At 37.9% G+C, this 25,106-nt stretch overlaps 1 long non-coding RNA gene across 2 annotated transcripts in view; it reads left to right on the top strand.

Moving 5' to 3' along the window:
- LOC103879927 overlaps positions 1–17,660 on the top strand; it is a 93,105-nt gene extending 75,445 nt beyond the window's left edge. Inside the window, exons 4-6 of one of the 2 annotated variants that reach the window (XR_002518903.2) lie at positions 12,909–12,968; positions 13,399–13,472; positions 17,626–17,660. This is a non-coding gene — a long non-coding RNA (uncharacterized LOC103879927). Of the gene's footprint in view, positions 1–12,908; positions 12,969–13,398; positions 13,473–17,621 lie in introns of both variants that reach the window. The other variant, XR_002518902.2, reaches the window with a different exon arrangement.
- Positions 17,661–25,106: the final 7,446 nt, after the last annotated feature.

Consider the following 25,106-nt stretch of genomic DNA (forward strand, 5'->3'; position numbering starts at 1 on the left):
CTCCAGTTCTTGCGGTTGCTTTACATTGTTGAAATATAACTCGGGCTGGGATTCTGAGAAATGTAGATTTCAGGCTTCCAGCCTCTGGAACACAGAGGCAGCATAAGGCGGGAAGCAGGGAGCATGCAAAGAGGAGTGCTGAGCCAACAGCATACCCAGCACACAAGCCTGGTGCAGCGGTGGTGTCATGGAGAACATCAGGTTTGGATGTTGGGATATCTGAGTTCTAATAGCCTTGCCTGTGTGCCTTTGGGTAACTCACACTTGTCTTTTCTGAGACGCAGCTTCTACATTTACAAAGGTTTAACTTTTAAACTAGACTAACATTTTGACTCAAGTCCCTTTTAGCTCTAAATTCTGATGGTTCTGGGAATGTAGTTCCTTGGAATTCAGTCCCTTGAAATAAAATTTACTTTTCCATTCACAAGAACTGATGAATGAGTGGGTCTAGGAAAAGTAGAGCTTGTTAGGCAATGGGCTAAGGAATTTTGAAATAATTATTTAGATTTCTTTTGCTCTGAAGAGAGGATACCCGTCCTTCCCAGTACCACATAATTATAGGCTGACATCTTTCTCTACAGTGTTGCTTGGGCAACCTACGTAGAAAGCAGTAAGACTAATTCCACAAGCCACACAGGAGGGTTTGATTGCTTTATCTGAGAGTTTCATCACTTACATGTATTTACATGAAGTGTTTGAAGATAATTTCTTACTAACACAGAGGCATCTCTGTGTGATATATTCAACCACTTTGAAGAATCTCCCTCTGATCTGGCTCATATTCACCTTCACCATTTCCTCCACTCACTCCACTTCCCCATCATTTTGCCAAGTGAGGAAAAAAACAGACTAGGAATACAAATATTTCAAATACCTACAATAGGTCAAAGCAATACAGATTGGATCTAGAGGCATTTTGTTGCTGTTCCATCACATTCATGTTAGCTCCCCAGAGGGACTCTGGCTCAAGCCTTCCAGGGAAAGTTCTCTTCTCTCAGGCAGGCAGGTACATCCTGGAGGGCAGGAGCACTTTGGTCAGAAGGCTGAGCTCCTTAACCAAAAAGCCTCAGGGGTGCCATGCTGTTACCCATCAAGTGAAAGCTTGAGGAAAGAGGCTTCAAATGGCCAACATTGATTCTCTGAGCTTATTCTCTTGAAAGTGAAAGGATTATATGCAGCTGGGAGATCTAGTTTAGCAGGAATTTCCTTTCAATAAGGAAAGGACTTCATATTTGATTTTATACATTACAAGGGCAGGTCTTGGTTTACAGAACATATCAACAATTCTATTCCTGTCCTGAGAGTGGGGAGGTCTCTGGGCAGAGGTGGGGCAAAGTCAGAAGACCAGGCTTCCTGGAATTCTTGGCTCTGTAGAGAGGCGATAAGCTGGTTGTATAGTCAAGTGGGTTGCAGTTTTGAAGATCTCTGCTTTATATTGCCTACTTTCTGCCCTGAAGTGACAAAGAGAAAATCAATTGAATTCACTTTTTGAAAGCAACTGTGGATTGCATATATGTAAAGACCCACGCTGAAGCTATTGCGGATTCAGAGATGAAAAATGCCTCATTTCTGTCTTCAAGATTTTATAAGCTGATTGGAATGAATTACTCATCCAAAAAAATTTGATACAACTCTGTGATGACTGCTAAAAACCATATTTTATGAGAGAAAGAATTATTTCTGTCTCTGTGAATCTGAGGAGTCATCTAAGAAAACATGAGAGTTGTGTGGGCCTCGAAGGAAGCAGAGGAATTTAATAAATAAATGATGGGAAGATTAGTAAGGGAGAGTTTGCATTAGTAATGCAAAAGCCCAAATTTGTACTGAGGCCTAAAGTAGAAGGGTGAAGGACATTATTTGAGAAATAAGGAGTGGCCATAAATTCAGTATTAATGAATCAATACTACATATTAAATAAGGTGTCTGTAAAGAGAAACACACATAAAACAAGCTTATGTATTCACTGCTTGACAAAAATGTTATGACCAGATGCTCACAGGAACTTAACCTTGTATTTCTTCTAGGAACAATGGGTCAGTATTTGCTAATTCATTGCCTGCAGTAACTTTACAGAACACAACTACCATGAATAATGAGAATCAATTGTACTTGTCATCTCTGGGCTAGACAATAATCCAAATAATAGATACACTTAATTACTAAGTACTACTTGGCAGGCATTGTGGTAGTTGTAAGAGATACAGTGATGAAAGAGAGAGACACAGCCCCTTTTCTCAAGTTTATAGATCATAGTGAATTTAGATGCTAATGTGCTCATTGCAAAAGTGATGGGTATGATGAAAAGGGAATTATGGCATGCTGTGGGAAGATATGCAGAAGGACCTAATCTACAGGTAGGCACTATTACTCTCCTATGCATAGGGGACTTGGAGGCACACAATTCCTAAGTAATTTATCCCAGGTTCCCTTATCCCACTTTGCACAACTACCTCTGGGGGTGGAAAATGTTGGGAGGTTGGAAGGCAGAAGTGATGAGTAATCTCACTATAAAAGGAATCTTGATTTTATTGGGATTCACTTTAAATACTATGGTGCACAAATGCAAAGTGTCAGGAACTACTGCAAATGAAGACAGAAACGATGAACCTGCAGTGCTTCAATTTCAATGGTTGTCAGTGAGATACAAGTCAGTTTTCTAAGCATTTCATTATGCACAACTTTTCAAGATAAATCTGCTACATAAGGCGAGGTAATTCTCATGCAAATGAATTCAAGTTTCTAAAATAGGGAATTTCATAGAGAAACCTTTTTTCCTTCTTCCTTTTTTCTCCCTTCTACAGCTCTGCTGCTTTTCTCTTGGGACCATGGTTTCTCAACTGAACTGTATTCAATTTTATAATTACGTTTAGTATTGATATTTTCTGGTTCCTGAGAGTAAGAGAATCAAGGAGAGAAAAGCAAGTAGTACATGGTTTCCTCTTACTTTGCTCTCACTTTCTAGAGATTTAATTTGTTCCTGGTAATGGGTAATGACTCCCAAGAGGCCTTGATGACACATGCACTACAAATGGAAAAGTCTCTAGGGAAGCTCCTGTTTTCCTTGTTTATGTGAATACAACAGCATCCCTCTGTTCTTGGGCTTAAAGGAAGAAGCACTTGCCAGTGACAAGGTACAGGCACAAGAGAAGGCAGGAAATGAAGAGTTCTCCTTAGGGGAGAAGGCGTGGGATGGGGGATAAATGGGGGAAGCATTTGTTGGGTGGAGACCTTAATGAACAGCATGACAAAGAAGCCCCATTTCCACACGAAGGACGACCACTTCAGGATCTTTCGAGAGGGCACAGATTCTATTCACCTCATCTGGTGGCACATGTCCCAGTTCTGCTTTTTGTGTTTTGGAAACCTTTGTTGTTTCAACTGTGGTCATGTAGAACCACTTATTGTATGTACAGTGTTGTTCTACTTCCCTATACTCCTTCACAGTACAACAGTTCCTGAAGTGGGTGGAAATGATTACCCGTAGGTTTCTGATGGGAAGCAAACCCTTGAGAGAGAAAATGTTTGTCCAGGGCTCTCTAGCCAGTGAGTAACACAGCTGTGATTTAAGGTAACCATTACAGGCAACAGAGCAAACAGAAAAATATAGACAAGAAAATGTCTTTCTCTGGAAGACCAGCTTGCCAACTGAACATGTGCTGAGAGCTCCATCACTTGCTTTTAAAATCAGCTGACTTAAACAAATGTCTGAAAATCTTATACTCTACCAATGTCTATTTAAACATGGCTGATTAAATCCAAAAGAAGGGCAGATCAAACAAAAAAAATGTTTGGACTTCAATTGCCAGATCGAGCCATTTGATTAAAAATATGCCTGTGCCTTGAATAGAGATTCTATATAAAAATATAGCTGAGCTTAGCTTTCTTGTTTAAAATAGGACACTTGTAAAAATGGAACACATGTGGGAGATTCTTCACAAATGGCCATTATTGTTCAAATTGGAAGAGGTGGATACACGTAGGGTTGCCAGATAAAATGCAGGATGCTTAGTTAAATTTGAATTTCAGATAAACAATGAATGATGTTTTAGTATAAGGATGTGCCAAATACTGCGTGGACCATGCTTATTCATTGCTTATCTGAAACCCTAATATGACCGAGTGTCCTGTATTTCTACTTGCTAAATCTGACAAGTTTAGTCATGTGCTTTAAAATCAACGTCTGGTTGTGGATATCAGAAGTGCAAATAATATCATAAATGCAGTGCCTTTCCAAAGCATTCTCTAGTCCCTACTGCAAAGTTGATACATCTTGAAAATGCATATATCCTGAAAATGGAAATCCAATCAAAGGAACTTCCTCATGCTCCAAACACAGAAAATGTGGATAAACTATGCCAACAAAAGTTACATATACTGCTAAGCTCGACAAAAAAGGAACTCCATAGGTAGTAGAAATAAAGAAATTCTCAAAGTCAAAAATGGTGATAGCCTAAAGCCACAGTGGCTCATGGGACAACAGGTCCTTGATATATATTTTAATGTATGAATATTGGGTTTTTCATGCCCACAGAGGACAGGTTATGAGATCTAAAGCCATTTGAGATGAGTAACTATAATGGAGTCTCTTACATATTGCTGCAATTCTTGAAAGCAGATTCTATCTGTGGAAAAATGATTTTAAAACACCTCCACCTATTAATGACCCAAGGAACTAGCTATCCATAACACACGTAAGAATTCAGAATCTTGAAATTACATAATGATTGTGTGTAGAGTCTAAATATACCCCACCCACAAGGTGTAGGAACCCCAGATTTAGAAAGCAGCATAAAACTGGACTAGCTTTGGTCAAATGCTGAGGCCCTGGCAGAGGCAAATATGAAAATACTGTGTAAGTGCACTTCCATCAATCAGTGCAACAGAATTCCCAATGAAACCCACCTGCAGTAAAGATGAACTTTTAAAAGTTACAAGAGACAACACAAGAAAATTCTGAGGAAAACCAACAACAATGTGAAAAAGAAAATGATCACTTCAGTAAAAAAAATGAGAAAATGAGTATGTTTAAAATATTCATGTTAGAACATTAAAAAAGGCAAAGAAATCAGAAGACAAGAACAAAAATAGTATAAGAAAAGAAAAAAGCAGAGAAATGACATTTCTAGAAATGAAAAAAATATATAGTTCAATTAAAATAGCAAATGATGAGTTAAACTAAAGCACATGTAGCTGAAGAAAGTTTAGTAGAAGGTAGAGCTGAATAAAACGTCTATAATGCAGGAAAGAGTGACAGAAATGGGGTGTTTTATAAAGAGATTAAAATATATGAAAGTTAGAATAAGAAGATCTAATATATATCTGTTAGAAAAAATGAGAAGACACAATATTCAAAAAGATACTGGCTTAGAATTTTTCAGAACTACAGAAAGATGTAAGTCATCATATTAAAATTATGCAAGTAATCCCAATCAGAATTAATTTCATAGTGAAAATGCAGGATAACAAAGATCAGAAAAAATAAATTGTACAGGTTCCAAGAAAAAAGACAGATTACCCACAAAAATAACTGCTAAGACTAATAGCATACTTTAGCAACAATAGAAGCCAGAATGAAATGGAATATTTGCAAAATGTTCAGCTGAAGTGTCATTGAAAGGTATGATGAAATACAATCATTTTTCTGTAAAGGAAGATTGAGTTTATAAATCACAGATTTTCACTGAAAAAACTGCTAAAAGTAACTGCTGATTGTATAAACAACAAAAAAGGCTGTTTTGAGAAGCTTGAAAACAAGGTGAAACTAATGTTAAATAACATGAAAATGGAAGGGGATTGGATTTAAAGCATACCAAGTTTCCTCTATTGGTCAATAAGAGATCTTTATTAGAATTGGACTTTGTTAGGTATCCATGTTAAAGAATAGAAATAAAACACATATGTTCAAAAGAGTAGATGAAGAAAAGGAAAGAAAGAAAATGGATCTGTTATTCAAGTACCTTAAAAAGTAAGAGCAGAGAACATTTTAAAGTAAAAATGTTTTAAAAAGGTACAGTAGGAAAACAGAAAGCTGTTATTGCAATATTAATATCAGACAAATCTAGTTTTTAAGGCACAATAGCTGTGAAAAGGGTTATTTCTTAATGATTAAAACAGTTCAGGACCAGGCTTGGTGGTTCATGCCTATAATCCCAGCACTTTGGGAGGCCGGGGCGGGCAGATCACCTGAGGTCAGGAGTTTGAGACCAGCCTGCCCAACATAGCAAAACCCCATCTCTACTAAAAACACAAAACATTAGTCAGGCGTGGTGGCAGGCACCTGTAATCCCAGCTACTCAGGAGGCTGAGACAGGAGAATCGCTTGAACCCAGGAGGCAGAGGTTGCAGTGAGCTAAGATCATGCCACTGTACTCCAGCCTGGGCGACAAGAGTGAAACTCTGTCTAAAAAAAAATGAGGAAAAACAAAAACAAAAACAAACAACAACAACAAAAAAGGTTCATCAGGAAAATATAATAATCATTACATACTACAAACAGAAACTGACAAATAGAAAATCATAATGGGAGACTTTTTTTTTTACCTCCCATCAAAAACTGATAGATGAAGCTAATAAAAACTGGTGAAGATATACATATTTGCATATTCATGTTTATAAGCTTGATTAACTAGACATGCTTAGAACACTTTACCTATCAATAGAGAATTTAACACATACTTTCATCTTATAAGCATTTTTTCCAGAGGAAAGGAAGCAAGCAAAAACTCCCCAAGTCAATTCATAAAGCTATTCTAACTTCGACAGCCAAACAAGACAAGAATAGTAGAAGAAAAGAGACCTGAGGACAAACTCTTCATTTATAAACATAAATGCAAATTTCATAAAATATAAGGAAACTGAACCTGTCCATTTATTATTTTTAAAAAGTTCATCATGGTGAAGGAGGGTTTATTTTAGAAACGCAGGGATATATTAACATTAGGAAATCTATAAAGTAATTCACCACATTAACAGATTCAAGAAGAAAGTCAGATAAGCAACTCAATAGATGCAGAGAATGCATTTGATAAAAATTCAACATTCCTTGTGGTTTGAAACAACGCTTCACAAACTAAAAGAAGTTTCTTAGATTAAGAGAATCTAATAAATGTGTACAGTGAATACTAACAGCCTTGGAATCTATTCTTTTATTCTTTTAAAGTCAGAGATATGGCAGAGATGCCCATTATTATTTCTAATCATCACTGTACTGAAGGTCTTAGGCAATACAAAGAGGCAAGGAAGCAGGAAGAATAAGGATCAGATTGGGAGAAACAAAACTTCCTATCTACAGACAAGCTATTACAAGTTATAAGAGAAAGAAGCAGTGTTCAGGGTGTGAATTTCATTCTGTAGGAGTATAATGACTTAAACACACACCTACTCCAGTCATTCCTGCTTCAGTCCTGGGTTTAGTTTGGTTACTCTCTGCAGTCTGTCATTTTTTTTTTTTTTTTTTTTTTTGATAGATTCTTCCTTTGGTCATATTCCCTACATTGACCACTGGATTATATCCTTCCTTAAAACATTTTCTCCCTCTTCTTTTACTTACAGATCTATAGTATAAATGCAGCATGAGCTATCAAATATATTTTGGTGGTTTTTTTTTTTTAATTTAACTTTTATTTTAAGCTCAGGAGTACATGTGCAGGTTTGTTACATCGGTAAACTTGTGTCATGCATATTTATTGTATAGGTTATTTCGTCACCCAGGCATTAAGCATAGTACCCATTGGTTATTTTTCCAGATCCTCTCCCTTCTCCCACCCTCCTTCCTCCAATAGACCCCAGTGTGTGTTATTCCGCTCTATGTGTCCATGTGTTCTCATCATTTAGCTCTGACTTATGAGAACATGTGATGTTTGGTTTTCTGTTCCTGTATTAGTTTGCTAAGGATAATGACCTCCAGCTCCATCCATCCTATGGAGAGAACATAATCTCATTCTTTTTTATGGCTGAATAGTATTCCATAGGGTATATGTACCACATTTTCTTTATCCAGTCTACCATTGATGGGCATTGGATTGCTGGGTGAAATGGTAGTTCTGTTTGTAGGTCTTTGATGAAAGACATTGTTTTCCACAATGGTTGAACTAATTTACATTCCCACCAAAAGTGTATTAGCGTTCCTTTTTCTCTGCAACCTCACCAGCATTTGTTATTTTTTGACTTTTTTAATAGCCATTATCAGAAAGATTTTGAAGCACCATCAAATACATAGCGGGATTCCATGTTCTAGCTAATCTACACTTTCAGTCAACACTGGATGACAGATTGTAGGTCCCTATATTCATTAATAAAAAGAAATGTTATCAAACTTAATAGGAAGGTGAATATTTTGATGCTTCCCTTTCAGTAACTGAGGATAGAGGCATTTACAATACTTTTTATCCTATTGTGGAACTTCAGTCAAAGGACCCAGAGAGTGAAATTTATTTGCTCTGATAATTTCACTGATGGAATGACTGTCACAGCTGGAATAATATGCAGAGAAGAGAACAGCAAGGAAAAAGTAAATAGACATTATAGAACACTGGGGTTCTATCATTGCAAGTTGAGGAAGCTCATATAGTAGGAATAGTTCTTTCCTCCTTTTAAGAGTGATTTTATCTTTTTCCTCCTAGATTTCCTTTCCTTGGTGGCTGTGGAAATCTGTGCCTTTGCACAGTAGCCTCCAGAAGCATGTAAGCAAGTAAGATATCTGACATTTACAAAGTGTCTTACAGTTTACAGTGCAGTTTCACATACATTATCTCCTTAGATGCTCACAACATCCCTGAGCCTGCCATGTGGTGTCATTCCCACTTAATAAAGAAGGATACTGACTTTTCAGAAAGGTTAAGTGACTATTCAAAGTCATGCAGCTCGTTTAGTAGCAGGGTCCAGATTCAAGCCAGTAGGTTGTCAATGTTTTTTCAGCAATGCATTGAAACTCAGTGACTGATACAATGGGTGGCAGTAAATAAGATATCAGAAGCCATCTGTCTGTAAGTAACAGCTTTTCTAGGATCCTGGGTCTCTGCCAAGGACAGAGGGCACAGAAAATGTCTTTGGAGACTATTGCACATATCCTTAGGGCTCCAAAAGTTTCACCCACTGCAGATGGCTCTAACCAGGTCTCTTGAATTCTAGTTTTGACTTGTCCACTGTGTTTGGAATCTTGGGCAACTTATGAAGTTTCTGTGGTCTTACTTTTTCTTTTCATTAAATAGAGTTAATGATAATTCCCCTAATAACATCAGGATTGTTGCAAGAATAGAGCAAATGATAAACATCATCTCAGAAGGCTTAAAGTGCAATATAAAAGCTAGAAAGGTATTGTTATTCTTGTCAATAATAATGTAATAAATAGTACAGTGAGACTTTGGTTTCAGTTAACATTTGACAGATGTCCATGGACCCCATGCCAGGTAAATACTGCAGTAGCTTCCTAGAATTGTGTGCATTTATTTTTCCAATTTGAAAAAATACCAAGACGTATCAATATAAAAATTATCCACATTTCTAATATTGAAAATTAATACAAATTAAGAATATGACATCTCTTGTCCTCGTCTCCCCTTCCCTCCCCTCCCCTCTTCTTCACCTTCCCTATTACCTCCCAGTCCCACTCCTAGAGTTAATCACTGTTGACTGCTTCTTGTTTTCTTCCCTTTAGTTCCTGGATTTTTATGAAATGTGCTACACTGAGAAATAATATTGCTGTGCAAATAATGACCACACCTTACAATCACACGGAGCCCTATAGTTTATGAAATACTTGCTTGAGTACTATCACCTTTGAGCCTCCTAAGAGCCCCTAAGAAATGCTTATTATGACTTTTGTATTGTGGTTCAGTCAGAGTAATACCACGGAATCAAAGCCATGAATCTTGCAGCAATCACAGTTTAGTGAGGGAGATGAAAAAATATATACAATATGCTTATATATTTTTAAAAATTTATATTAAAATACATTTTACTTATACACATAACATAAAATAAGTTTTATATTATAAAATGTATTTATAAATTTTTAAATATATGTAAATGTATATATTTTTATTATAAAGTATATATTTAATGTATTTTAAATATATAAATGTGTACTTTAAACATGTAAATAAAACATATATGTTATATACATATATACACATACATATATATACACATACATATATATATAATTAATTCAGCCTAGGGCCTGGTAGAAAAGAGAGGCCAGGAAATATTTTATATAGGAGATTACAGTAGAGCACAATTATGAATGATATTAAAATCTAGAGAGCAGTAATTACTCAAGGTCAGACCACTAGAAAGGACTCAAACTCATATCTCGTGGCTCCAAGTCCAACTTTCTTTCTCCCACACTTTATTGTACAGTTTGTGGTTTGCCCATTCAAAGCAAGCATGTTTTGTGTAATATTTAACCAGAGTCAAAGGAATTTCCCAGCTTCAAAGACATTTAGTACAGCTGACAGAGACATGTGATTGCCTGAATGGATTCTAAAGTTCATAGAATTGCCAGTTACTGTGAGAATACCCTTGATGTGTCAGAATGTGTATGGTGCGAAATAGATGAAGTAAGGAAAGTTTCCTTTTGGATCGTTTCTCCTCAAACCCTTTAGACTTCCTGGCTCTCTTGCTGTCTCAGGCTTCTCAGGCCCCATTGTGATAACACAACCAAGGCTACCTGGTCCTTAACACGGGCCTATCCCTGCATTATCCAACACTGACCTGCCAGTGTGTCATAATGATGCTTAACAGGCTGCAGTGGAATCTGGTGTGAGTACATTACCATGATGTGATCAATTACTAATCATGGTGTGAGAGTGGTTTATGTAGTGAATATTTAGTTCATTTAGGCAGGAGATATATAGAAACTACAGTCCCTTGACTCAAAGATATGGCTTTCTAAAGCTACATTTTGAGATGTGCTGCCTGAGGAGGGAAATATGATTTGTGTTGGGCAGTGGGGAATTAGAAACCACCAACTCTGTTTACATGTGATGCTGGATCTCACAACAGCAGAAATAACTGTGACCTTGCTTAGCTTATTTATTTGTTTTCCATGCTGGTGGTGACTGGCTACTTTGGTAGGGGAGGAAGAGTGAAGGTTTTTCTAAGACAAAGGACAACACATGGAGTGTTCAGCCCAGAGGGGCTCCCTCCCCCTGGCCTTGTGTCTTATCACCCCTGTGGCAGGAAGGAAGATGCCTGCTGGGATTGACAGCTCTGGCAGGGCCACCTCCGGTTTCCTGTTCTTTGGGTTGCCATGGTGGCAGGGGGCAGGTAGCAGGGGGGAGCACTGGCTACCAGAGGAGGGGTAGCTTAATGAAGCCAATAATGCTTCAGGAATTGGGGGAGAAAAAGCCAGGCTTAAAGATGTCCCAACCAAGAAATACTATTATTTGGACTACAAGAGCTCAAAGGCCTTTCCAATGCCAGCACTCAGTGACTTCATAACTATGAAGGGAAAGGGCAGAGTGGTATTGGGGAGTATCTGCTAAGGGAGCCAAAAGTTTTACCAGCCTTTGCCTGTCCCCATGACACCTCTTTTATTTCCTGTCCTTCCCATTGCTACGGTAATTTGCATGGGTAGTCACTATGCCTGTTGTGTTTATTGCTTTATCGCAACACTTAGCACTGTGTCTGACACATAATAGAAAATTAATAAATATTGCTGAATGACCTTTATGACTGTCTATATCTATTTGAAGTAAAATCCCATTGAACTATTTCCTTCTGTATAGTCTATTCAGACTTAACACTTTGGTTAACAAACAAATTAAACTTGTGCATAGGACAAAAGACTACAAGGAAATTATCAAAATATTAATAACTTCCTTTGGGAAATATAAATATGTTTATTTCTCTCGGTTCTATTTTGGTTTAACTTTCTTTTTCTACCTTTCTATAATTAAAAAAGTGTGTTAACTTTTGTAATAAAAAAATCTTCAGCAAACTTTATTAAAAAATGTAAAATCTTTTTTGGGGGAAACTATGTTCTGAAGAAATAACAACTACTGTCTTCCTATAATGTTTGGGGTGCAGCCATGGGTGGGCTTCTGTGCACATATGTACATATCTACATATGTAATACCTGTACATTCCTCCAATGGAGATGTTAATTCCTTCTTTTAAAGTTTAGTGTAACCAAATAAGAAAGACAAGCATTGTACTTGGTAAGCTCTTCCAGGACAGTAGCATTACACAATTCCTTCATGAACATCTGCAGAAGTGCTTCCCAGCTTCCCAACTGATTAATTCTACAACCTCATCTCTTTCTGTGCCCATCTCCTCACTGCCAGCAGTGCCCAGCAGTGCCCAGCATCCTCCACTGCTGCCATACTGAATTGCTTGTAATTACCTGAGGAAGCTAAGTCTTGTCTATTTCTGCTTTTGCACCTTTCCACCTAGGAAACACCTCTCCTTCAGAATGCAGCTCACTAAAGTGTCACACACTCCATAAAGCCCTTTCTGGCTCTTTTCCCAACTCTACTCTTCACCTTTATGTACAACTGATCCCCCATCCTCTGGGCATTCGTTGCACCCCATGAGGATCCCCATCGCAGGCCTGCAACCCTGGACCGTGCTTATCTGCACAAGTTTGTTCCTCCACTACCCTTTGGCTCTCTGCAGGTGAGCAGCAGGTCTGAGTGCCAGAACCTAGCCCAATTCTTTGCACCTAGAAGGACCTTGAGGGTTGTTCGATAAAGGAGCAAAACTGACCTCAGCCTGCCAGTCCCAGTGACAGGTTAACGGCAAGTGGTGACATAGTGGGAAGAAATGCATGGGGGGTGAGGACATGTTTAAAATTATAATGAAAGTCAGAAAAAATAAGAATTTACTGCAGCCAACTTTTAGAGATGTAAACTGACTTGCCATTTGTTTTGGATCTCCCAATGCATTACTTTGTTGTTTTTGTCTAGAAATGTCACCTGAGATGATGCTGTTTATATCTTGTCTGTCACAAGTTCTACAGTTTGGTGGTAAGAACACAGAAACTGGCTTCTGTGCTGCTATGGTAATCATTACCTGTAAAAAACAAAATGAAGCAAATAACTTTTATCCTTGAGCCCATAAAAAATAAAAAAAACAGCTTTGAGATACTGCCTAATTAAGATGTAAATGTTCACCCCATATACTCCAAGACAACTATGATAATTATAATAGCACATTCATTATATTCACAAACGTTTGCAAAGCACCTACCATGTGCCAGACACTGTTTGCAAGTGCTGGCACAGCTCTTGCCAAGGGACTGGGGATAATAGGTCCTTTCTACCACGGTGTGGCTTCATTCTTCCCTTCCCCCAATATCCATAGGGTACCATGCTCTGACCTCAGCCTGAAAAGCGAAATGTATTTAACCCCTACCTGAACATGTGAAGGAGGGAAGCCTCTTCTCTTTTTCCACAGCTCCTTGATGAGAGATGCACCAACCATGGGGCTTCAGAGAATGAGGGAGACCATCGTTACGGGGAGATGCAAAGGTAAGGAGAGAGAGAAGAGGCTTTCATGTGCTGACGATGGGGTGGAAGGGCAGTAAGACAGGAGACTTGAGAAATGGGAATTGCAGTAAGGAGCTATCAAGACAAGAAACGTGTAAAGAGAATGAACTAGAAGATAGGAGAGAAAAATGGATAGATGGACGCTGGGGAAGAGACCGGGTGTGGGAGAGCTAGAACTAGAGGAAGAGTGGTGAATGACAAAGCAGTTGTGTTACTTCACTGTGTCCCGGTTGTGCACTTCTCTTGGAGAACCTGGGGCCTCTCATTGTTTAGCGACTTTAGCCCAGCTTGAGATCCTGGGTCAGCTGCCCAGGCTCATTTATTTACTTATAAAATGCAACCTATCAAACTTAGAATCTAATGAAGATTCTTCTCTTGGCATAATAGGGCCAGTCTGGGCATAGGGCATGATCTGGTTCCTAACCCACTCTCCAACCTCATTACCTCCTACTCACCCTTTTGCTCAATCCACACTGGGTTTCTTACTGTACATCAAACATTCTTCTCCTGCATTTGGCCTTAACATATAGGCCTTTAAGCCTATAACGCTCTTTGGGCAAATATTTACATGTCTGTATTTCTCAGTTTATTCAGATCTCTGCTCAACTGTTACCTGATCCTAAAAGTCTTCCCTGACAAACCTATTGAAAACAGCTTTCCTTATCAATCTTCATGCCCAAACTATGATTTTTTTCATATCCCTAATTACTATCTAACTTCACACATTTATCCCTTGATTCATTCAACATATTTATCTTTGCCATTTAGAAGATAAGAGCCATGTGTTGGGAGAGATTTCTCCATGAGTCTCACATTTCTGCCTTTCTTGTGAACAGAGACATGGACTTTGTTGCAAATGATCTCTTCTAGTTCATTTGTATACTAAACACCCTGGAAAGTGGAGAGAGTGTCTCACTCCAGAGCAAAGACCAGGAAAGCTTAGTGACCAATTAGAAAAGATTCAGGTTCCCTAAACTCAGTGTTCTTCTCCTGCAATACAACCCACTGCGTGTTCCCATCACCTGGTTCCACGGATCCCAATTCTCACAGGGTGATGCCAGTGCAAGAAGAGGCTGTTATTCTGCATCCACTGAAAATGTTGCAGGCTAACTTTTAGCTTACAACTAGGGTAAAATGCTTTAAGAGTGGATAGTCAGCTATTTAATTACATTTAGTTACATCTTGGTAAAGTTCCTTCCCACCCTTCCCACACTGCTACCTATGCCCAGATTCCCTATTCCTCTATTAGCCACTATTGGTGTCTAGAGCACAATAAATTGCAACCGCCCTCAGTGGGGCATCCCAAGACCTAATCAGGACTCACATGAAATAGCTTAGGGAAATTCCCAACCAGTGGGGCTGATCTCAAATCTCCCATCTCCGCCAGATTTGCACCCAGGAAGTCAATTTAGATAATCCCCTGACTTTTCCCCAAGGCTTGCAGAGTTTGAATTTTATCTGTGGGAGTTATTTATAGAGAGTTTTCTTCGTGCACAAGCAAGGCTGAAAATTTACAAGGTTGTTTTCATAGCTCCCTGATCCTCAGCTGTCTTAAGAACATTTGATTCAAAGGACAGTTTTGTAGCTAATGCTAGCGGATCAGTTGGTGAGACTGAATTGCTGTTTTGCCTGACTTAACCTAAGTATGGTTTTAAAGAGGTGTAATTATTTATTTGCATTGGTAATAGAAGCACATGCAACAAACTTTATCCCCAAAGGTCTATGTAATTGAGTTATTATAGATCAATTTGTATTTTCTCATTCAATTGCATTACAATTTTAGAGGTAAAAGTACTTATTCTCATTGCTTAATGGTCTACAAATGGAAATGATTACTGCCTCAATTGTCATTCTCCAAATGTTTATTGAACACCTAAAATGTCCAAAGGATAGTGTTAGGCTTGCAATAAAGCTGGCAAACAAGTGCACCCTAATCAGGTTAGAGCATGATATGTGTCTTAAATATAAACAAAAGGTTAAGTATCAGTATAAGCAAAACGCCATGAAGGTTTTAGGAAATGGAGTGAGGGGGAGTAAATAAGGTTCTTATATAACATCAAACGCAGGGCTTGATTTAGACCAAGTTTTCAATAAGTGCTTGTATAATTGAATGCAGGAAAGAGAGCATATCTTTTGGGGAAGATCAATGATTTTATGGAATAAATGTTATTTCATATAGATCTTGAGAAATAGGCTAATGTAAAATCTCTGGGAAAGAGTCCAACATTTTAGTAAATGTATAGGAAAATGAGAAGATGGAATTCTCTGCCTTTGAACTCCTTTTACTAATGTTTCATGACTTTGTTCTCTCCTCTGCTTCTAATACTAAGTAGTATTAGTAATTATATTATTATTAATTACTACATCTTATACTATATAGTTATTAATATAATTACTACAGGTATTTGAATTATATTAGTAATAATATAATTATATATTAATGATTACAGTAATAATATAACTACTAGTAGTAATAATGACTAGTGAAGTGTCTTTATCATATTAATTCTTGTTTTCTTTTCTAGTGCAAATAAATAATTTTGATATTGACTAATGCATTTTATTATATTTCCAAAGTCAGTTTAGAACCAGGACCACTCTAGACAAAATTGTAGTAAAGCAAGGGGAATTTGTCATTACTGTTCCTTTCCCAGGCAACACATATTCTGAAACATTATACTCACACCAGTATAGGCCATTCTTGGTTCCTAAATCTTAAAGAGTTCCCTGCCTGCTAATCCGTAGCTAAGTTGCTTGATAAACAAATGACCAAAAAAAAAAAAAAAGAATTATATTGTAATGGCTTGCTTTTATCTGGAGCTACATATTTAAAGATGGCAGCATGGAGCCAATCTGAAACTCATAGTCTTAAAGCGATGATTCAGATAGTGGGGGTTTTGTTCACTATGACAAGCTGGTGGTTGAAATACACTACATGCTGCTACATTTATACTATCTTCTTTGGAATCATAGAATTTTAAAGCTACAAAAGACGTTGGATATCAACTTTTAAAATAAGGAAATTGAGACCTAGAGAGATGGAAGAAAACAAGTAAGCAAGAAAATAAGCAAACACAGATTATCCAGTCATGATTCATGCTAGCAGCATCAAACTAGATGAAATGAAAATTCAGTGCTTTTAATGTATAAGCTAGAGTTCTTAGCAATTTTAGGAGCCACTACTTATTGTTCTGAAATAATTTAATTTCTAATTAAGACCAGGTATCAAACTGACAGTTAATGGGTCTCATTATATAAAAAAAAATTCTGAATATTATGATTCAATTATATATTACAGGTTTGTTTTTCTGGTTACATCAAAGACAAAGCAATTTTCATTATAGAAAATTTAAAAGCTAGTAATTTCTAAGTGACTGCTGTAAGATCATACGAAGTGTCAGTGGTTCAGCAAGGATTGCAACTGAAATTATTGGCCTGCTCTTTAAAGTTTTTAAGTCCCAGAACTTCTGCCGTGGACCCTTATTTCCCACAATATTTCCAGCTGTGTGTAAGTTTTAAACACATAAATGTATGCTTAAGTATTTGTGAATGTATTTAGGCAACTGCTGTCTGAAATCCAAAGAAGAATAATCTCTGATGTCAAGGAGTTTCTATCTGGCTGGGAATTCTCAAGAAGTATATTCTATCCAGGAACAAGGAGGTTAGATAATCATATGGCTTGTAAGCTTCCACAGATGGTTTATACCTTGAAGTAAGTAATAATAACAGTAACATAAACCAGAGCAAAGTTTTTGACGAAAGGCCCTAGAAGCTCATAGATTTTCTGTCTGACATTTTCACTCCTTTCAAGCCACATATTAATGATGCTGACCTTTTTAGTAATTTGATTCTGACAGTGACACAGCAGCAACAGTACTCAAAGGCTGACAGCCTGATGTGGGCAAGCCAGGGAAGTAATTACTGCTTTAAATCAAAGAAGAACTATTTGTGCCTCTGTAGCAGGAAAATTCCATGTTAAGCAGGAACACTTCCATGCTCTGAACCATATTGTATCCATCATCTTTCTGTGGGTTTACTTCCCAGGGCTCAGAAAAACTGGTTGCCTATTTGTGCCTCCAGACATAATAAGCATGTTTTTTGTTTTTTGTTTGTTTGTTTGTTTGTTTTAAGACAGGGTCTTGCTCTGTTGCCCAGGTTGGAGTGCAGTGGCATGATTACGGCTCACTGCAGCCTCGACCTCCTGGATTCAGGTGATGTTCCCACCTCAGCCTCCTAGGTACCTCGGACTACAGGTACACACCATCACACCTGGCTAATTTTTTTGTAATTTTGTAGAGATTGGGTTTTGCTATATTGCCCAGGCTGATCTCGAATTCCTGGACTCAAGCGAACACAGACCCTGGAAATGTTGGACTAAGATCTCAGTGTCCTATAGATAAATTCACGGTGAAATGAAGGTGTTTATGAAAATGCATTTTCATCACATAACCTTCAGGCCGTAGTTTTGGATAAGAAGGAAAAGGGCAAGTTAAAGAATATTTTTAACTTAAAAAGTGTAAGCAAACTCAGTTTGCAAAAGACTAATTGGATTTTCTGCCTAGCCATTCCTTATTTCCCCATTGCATTGCACTTTTCCTGGAAGAATTAGATCAGGCTGGGCAATTTAGCTTTTGGTTTGTAACCAGATTCATTTCCTATCCCTCCTGGGTTTTAGCAGAGTTAGCTTTTAAACTATAGGAGGGAAAAACGACATTCTCACACTCAGAGCCAAGATTTCAAAACGATTTTTCAAACACCATTGACTTCTCTAATTATCAAATTCAATTCTTCAGCACTGTACTTGGACCATTCTAAACTGTCTAGTTTCTCATATCTACTGATGATATAGCCAAAGGGCAGAGACTAAATGTGGACTTCTTGCTCCTACTTACTGAATTTCCTCATTCAAGAGGAATAACTCATGCTTTGTCCCCGTGAGTATAGGGCCATGGTTAACCTACACAGCACCTTTGGAAAATGGCAAAATATCCCATCTTTGGGTAGATGTACAAATTACCTAGCAGAGGGTGATTTTGTGAGAAACAAAAGGGCCTCCTGCCTCTGAATAAATGCTGCCCTAATCTGGTGCTTTAGCTTTGCATCATAAATATAGCAGAGGGAGTTGTGCTAATACTAGCTGCTATAACAAACTAGCTCAAAATGACCAGTGGATTAAAACAATAGAAGTTCACCTCTAGTTCATGACAGTTACTTATCAACCTCTAATAGGCAGATGGAAGAAGGCAGAGAATGGAGAGGTCAACCTGCTTCTTGATCTCTTTGGCCTAGAAATAACATGCTTTACTTCTGCTCGTGTTCCATGGACAAGAACCAGTCACATGGAGCTTTCTAGAGGATGGGGGGAGTTAGGAGGTATAGTTCATATCTAGGTAGTCACTTTTCAGATACAAGGGAATTTCTGTGCCTTATGATTTAATAACATGCATTTTGAGCAAGTCAAAATGTTCTTGTGGAGCCCTACATTCACCAGGACACCACAGAGCTGCTAGTGTTCAATTTAGGAGGCTGAGTTCCAAATGCTTTTCATATGCTAACAGCTTCAGACTATAAATTCATGTGAGCATGGACTTGGGAGTCAGCCAGAATTATATTTAAAATCTCACAAATTGCTTAGCCACTCATGGTCTCAGTTCTCTCATCTATACAATACAAAATAGAGATAATAAGAACCCCAGTTCAACATAATGAATCGAATGGCTTGTTTGTCTCTGTTCCTTTCTGAAGTCCCAGTAAAATAAATATGAAATGTAACAATGTTATAATCTTTAAACCCAATTGGACAGTGACAGCAGATAGAAATGTCAATACATTTTAGCTGATGGGTGGTGGACTCATGAAAGAGAACTGATTTGATGTAATGAAGCAAATAAAACTTTATAATGTAGTGAGGGGGTGAAGAAAGCCAGCAACAAGCAAACTGATTTATACCACAGAACACTATAAAGGCTCAGAAATTGGAGAAAGGAGGTACATCTGAAGAAAACACTGTAAGATCAAACTGAAAACAAGATTAACTGCCACCATCCTGGGAGCTGGAGAGAGATGCAGTGCCATGTGAAACATGAGCTTACAGACGAGTCTGTGAGTGGTATGGTAAAACCCTTATCTTTTTCTCTTGCTTGGTTCCCAGATTTTGAGAAGCCAGGATTACATGTGCTCTCTTCTGGAGAAACTTCTGGGCAAAAGAAAAGGCCTATACACATCCTCATTGGGGGTGTATTAGTTGCTTGCTGCTGCTGCAACAAATTCCCACAAACTTGGCAGCTTAGACCAACACAAATTATCTTACACTTATGTGGGTCAAATGTCCAAAATGGACCTCTTTAGACTAAAAGCAAGGTGTTGGCATTCTGGGGGATCTGGGGACGCATGTTCACTTGTCTTTTCCAGCTTCTACAGGCTTCCCACATTCCTTGGTTTGTGGCTCTCTTCTTTCATCTTCGTCTTCAACGTCAGCAACATCAGACCAAGTCTTTTCCACACTGCCATCTGTCTGATTCTTTCTTCTAATTACCTCTTCCACTTTTAGGTGCCCTTGTGATAATACTGGGCAGCCCAGATAATCCAGGAAAATCTCCCTATTTTAAGGTCAACTGATTAGCAACCTTAATTCCATCTACAACCTTAATTTCTTATTGCCATGTAACCTGATACAGTCACAGGTTCTGGAGATGAGGACATAGCTATCTTTGGGGAACATTTGATCTCATCTCACAAAAATGCATTTGTGTCCTAGACTAATCACCTTGTGAGGCCCACTGGCTGCCAAGCTGTGCCCATGCAGACAGAGCTCCCAACTGGCTTTTTAAAGCCTCTCCCTTATACATGAACTCACAGTCAAGGACCATCAGACATTAGGATACCTCTCAGAGGTAAGAGAAATGCATACAAGCACACTCGAACACATATCCATGCACTGCACTACACCACACACACCCACACTTATACTCAGATCCCTCTCACCTCTCACCCACCAGGCCCACAAGGGTGAGAGGAATGTGAGTATAAGTGTGGTTGGGTTTGGTTATAGTGCAATGCATGGATAAAGGCTCACCCCCTGACCTTTTGTAGGGTTCTGTGGTATAGATCAGTTTGCTTGTCTTGAACTAGCTTTTAGCTTAACAACCTCTGCTGTATTTATGATTATGGCATCCCTGACTACAGATAGAGCAAGGATCTTCATCAGGCACATGGAGCCATTCCAGAATGAATAGGGCTTGCTGTATATTCTCCTGCTTTTCCCCTAGAGTTAGAACAGAAGGAAGGCTGGAACTACTTATCAAAAAGCAGATGAAGCTGGGGCCTATTGCCCTCGGCATCTGGGGCCTATGGTCCCAGGCCAAGTAAAAGAAGAACTATGAAAGAAATGTTCTGGCCGTGTGTGAAAAGATTAGAGTGTGAGGTAAAGTTGGAATACCCTGGTCTACTAGGCTGCAGACAAATGGGCCAGGTCAGAGAGAGCTGTTGAGATGTCGGGTAATATGAGAGGCTGGGGACATGGCCACATATGCTACATGGTTTCACCCTGTATCTCTCCCATTCTTCCCCTTCTCTTTTCCTTCCTTAATCCCGCTATTTCTTTCTTCCTTCTCTATAACCTTTCCCCACGTTGGATTTTGTCCAAATCTCATATGGAATTATAATCCCAAGTGTTGGGGGTAGGGTCTAGTGGGAGGTGATTGGATTGTGGGGGCAAATTTCTCCCTTTGGTGCATTCTTGTGATGGAGTTCTCATGAAATCTGATTGTTTAAAAGTGTGTGGCACCTTCCTGTACTCCAGTCTAATGTCCCCTTTGCCTTCCACCGTGGTTGTAAAGTTTCCTGAGGCCTCCGCAGAAGCTGAGCAGATGCCAGCATCATGTTTCCTGTACAGCCTGTGGAACATGAGCCAATTAAACCTCTTTTCTTTATGAATTACCCAATCTCAGATATTTCTTTATAGCAGTGAGAGAATAGACTAATACACTTCTCCTCTTTTTTTTTTCCTTCAATGTCCCTGCATGTCTTTCTGTCTCTGTACCTATTTGTCACTTAAACTCTCCATATTATGACAATATCCTCTTAGTTTACACATAAATACGTACCAGAGTCAATGTACCTTTCTCCTCATTTTCCTGAAAATGAGTTTGATAGATTATTGTCATTTCTGGCATATTATATCACCTGCCTCCCCAAGATTTCTAGGAATATATGAAACAGGAAATGTAATAAATTGCTTTTCTTTCATAATAGGCTTTCATCTGGTATACTCTGAGGAAGTGTGCTAATGGAAGAGGTAGAAGTTTTATTGTCTCTAATCAATAAACCTAACTAAAACATTCCAAGTGCTCCGCAGTTTTTCCTTGAGTTAGTGGCATCTCATGGTTACATGAGATGGAGTGATGATTTTTGGAGTGATGATGGCATCAATGAATGCTAAATGCTGGGGGAGAGCTTGGGGTTAGCTCAGAACATTCTGGCCCTATTCTGGTGATTATCCTCCTAATGCCTGCCAAGAGGAAAGCTTTGAAGTTCTAGTTCCCAAACTGAGCATTCACTAGAACCATCAGAAACATCCCAACAGGCAAGGGATAAAGGATCATGAGTTATGATGGCTCTTAAAAGTGAAAGGAAGAAAATTGGATTATTCTCAAATATGTCATTAGATTTAGGTTTCTATATGATCATGTCCAAATTGATATAAAAGAAAAAAAAAACTTGCTTCAAAACATCTTAAAACCCTCTAACATTAAGTTCTTATATACTTAACTTGTTTCATAAGGTGTAACTAATGTTTAAATTTGTATTGAAATAATACATATATGTAGCCTAAAAATTAAAACAGTACTACAAGGTTTATAATGAAAAACAGCAACTCCACATTTCCCCAATTCTGATTTCTACTCCTATAGGTAAACATTCCATTCTTTTAGCTGTTTCTTCTGTTATTTATCTTCATCTTGCTAGATAAATACTTACACTGCCATTTCTTGATCTTCCAATTTTAGACACTTGATTTCCTACAATATAAAATAGGGATTTAGACCTCTTGCTCCATGTCCCCTTTGCACACTTGCAGATTTATTCCAAATATATTGACATCATAAATTTTGGTTATATCAATATTCAGGACTCAACGTTGTTATGTTTACATTAATAGCTATCACAGCTGGGCTACTGGCAATGGTGTCATTGCATTATATTTCTCATCTAGCTTTTCTATTTCAATGAGAGTAATCATTGCTTTTATGATGATTTGCTTAGATTTTGGTGTCCTTTCACTTCCAAATTCTCTACCAGATCTGTAAGATTCCTCTCATTATAGTCAGGTTTATCACAAATTCTATGCATTATTTTTAGTTTTTCTTAAAGACATCCCCTCTGGAGGCTTCCATTCTCTTACTCCTAGCTGCACTGGTTGTTGAACAGACTGTGAAACAACTGGGTATTTTGGGGTCTTCTCTTTTTTTTCTATGTAAATCTTGCCTGTTTGATTCTAAATCCCTGTCCCTCCTTATTTTTTGCATATTTCCCTTTTTAAAGAAATGGAAAACATCCTTTAGCAACTTTCTAAGAAGGGAATAATAGGGATAAATAATTTTGAGACTGCCTATAAATGAAAATCTTTTCATATTCCCATAATTGAGTGGTCATTTATATGGGCCCTGAAGGGTTAGAATTTAAATTTTACTCGATATTTAAAAGGCATTTCTCCATTATCTTCTGTAGTCTAGCTTTGCTGTTGATAAATTCAGTACCATTCTGATTTCAAGTCTTTTGTATGTGACCTGGTTTTGATTTGTTTTCCTATCTCAAGAAGCAGTGAGAATGTCTTGACAGTGTTCTGAAATTCTCTAATGATATGCTTTGATGTGAGTCATTTTTCATTTATAATAAGGGGCTCTTAGTAGACCTTTCTGTTTCAGGCTTATGTCTTCAGTTTTGAAAGTTTTCTTATAACATTTCTTTGATAATCTTCACACTTCCACCATGCCCCTCCACTTTCCTGGTCTTCAATTCCTGGATCTTCTGATGAATCTTTAATCTAATCTTATTTTAGAGATATTTCCTTAACTTTATCTTCCAACCCATATATTGACTTTTTTGTAAACTTCTACTATGTTTAATTCTCCAAGATATTTCTCTTTCATTGTTTCTTTATTATGGCACTCTGTTTTTGTTTTATGACAATAAAATCTTGGTTACTTAAATAAATTAATTTTAGGTTTTCAAAGTTGTCATTTTCTGCCAGCCAGCAATATCTCTATTTCTTATGAGTTTCCCTTCCTTCCTTGCCCTTTTCTTTCTTTTTCTTCCTTTCTCTTCTTTCTTCCTTCCTTCTTTTTATTGTTGTAAGAATAATTAACATGAGGTTTGCCCTCTTAGTGACTTTTTAAAAGTGGATAATAAAGTATTATTATCTATAGGCACATTGTTGTACAGCAGGTCACTACAACTTATTCATCTTGTATAACTGAAAGTTTATACCCCTTGAATATCAACTCTCCATTCCCACTCCCCTCAGCCTCTGGCAGCCACCATTCTACTCACTGCTTCTATGAATTTGACTATTTTAGATACCTCATATGAGTAGAATCATGCAGTATTTGTCTCTCTCTAACTGGCTTGCTTCATTTAACATAATGTCCTCAGGTTCATCTACATGGTCACTTATGACAGAATTTTTTTTTTTTTTTTTTTAGACAAAGTTTCCTTCTTGTTGCCCAGGCTGGAGTGCAATGGCGTGATCCCAGCTCACCGCAACCTCTGCCTCCCGGGTTCAAGCGATTCTCCTGCCTCAGCCTCCAGAGTAGCTAGGATTACAGGCATGTGCCATCATGCCCAGCTAATTTTGTGTTTTTTTTAGAGGAGACAGGATTTCTTCATGTTGGTCAGGCTGGTCTCAAACTGCCAACCTCAGGTGATCCACCCACCTCGGCCTCCCAAAGTGCTGGGATTACAGGCATAAGCCACTGCACCTGGTCAGAATTTTCCATTTTTATGACAGAATAATATTCACAGATATATGGATATGGTATAAATATTTATTATGCCTTTTTTATCCTTTTATCCAATGATGGACATTTAGTTTGCTTCCACAGCTAAGCTATTGTAAATAATGCTGCACAGAACATGGGAGTGCAAATATCTCTTTGAGATTCTAATTTCAATTCTTTTGGATAAATAACCAGAAGTGGGATGCTGGATTATATAGTAGTCCTATATTTAATTTTAATTTTTGAATTTTTAGAGAAACTTTCATACTGCTTTCCATAGTGGCAGCATCATTTTACATTTACACTAGCAGTACATAAAGCTTCTAATTTCTCTACATCCTAGCCAACTCTTTCTTTCCTTCTTCCTTCCTTCCTTCCTTTCTTTTCTTTCTTTCTTTTTCTTTCTTTTCTTTCTTTCTTTCTTTCTTTTTTCTTTCTTTCTTTCTCTTTCTCTCTCTTTCTTTCTTTCTCTCTCTCTCTTTCCTTCCTTCTTTCTTTCTTTCTTTCTTTCCTTCTTTCTTTCTTTGTTTCTTTCTCTTTCTTTCTCTCTCCCTTTCTTTTTCTTTCTGTCTCTCTTTCTTTCTTTCTTTCTCTCTCTCTCTCTTTCTTTCTTTCTTTC

This window comes from Papio anubis, chromosome 1 (genome assembly GCF_008728515.1).
Source record: "Papio anubis isolate 15944 chromosome 1, Panubis1.0, whole genome shotgun sequence".
Taxonomy (NCBI): domain Eukaryota; kingdom Metazoa; phylum Chordata; class Mammalia; order Primates; family Cercopithecidae; genus Papio; species Papio anubis.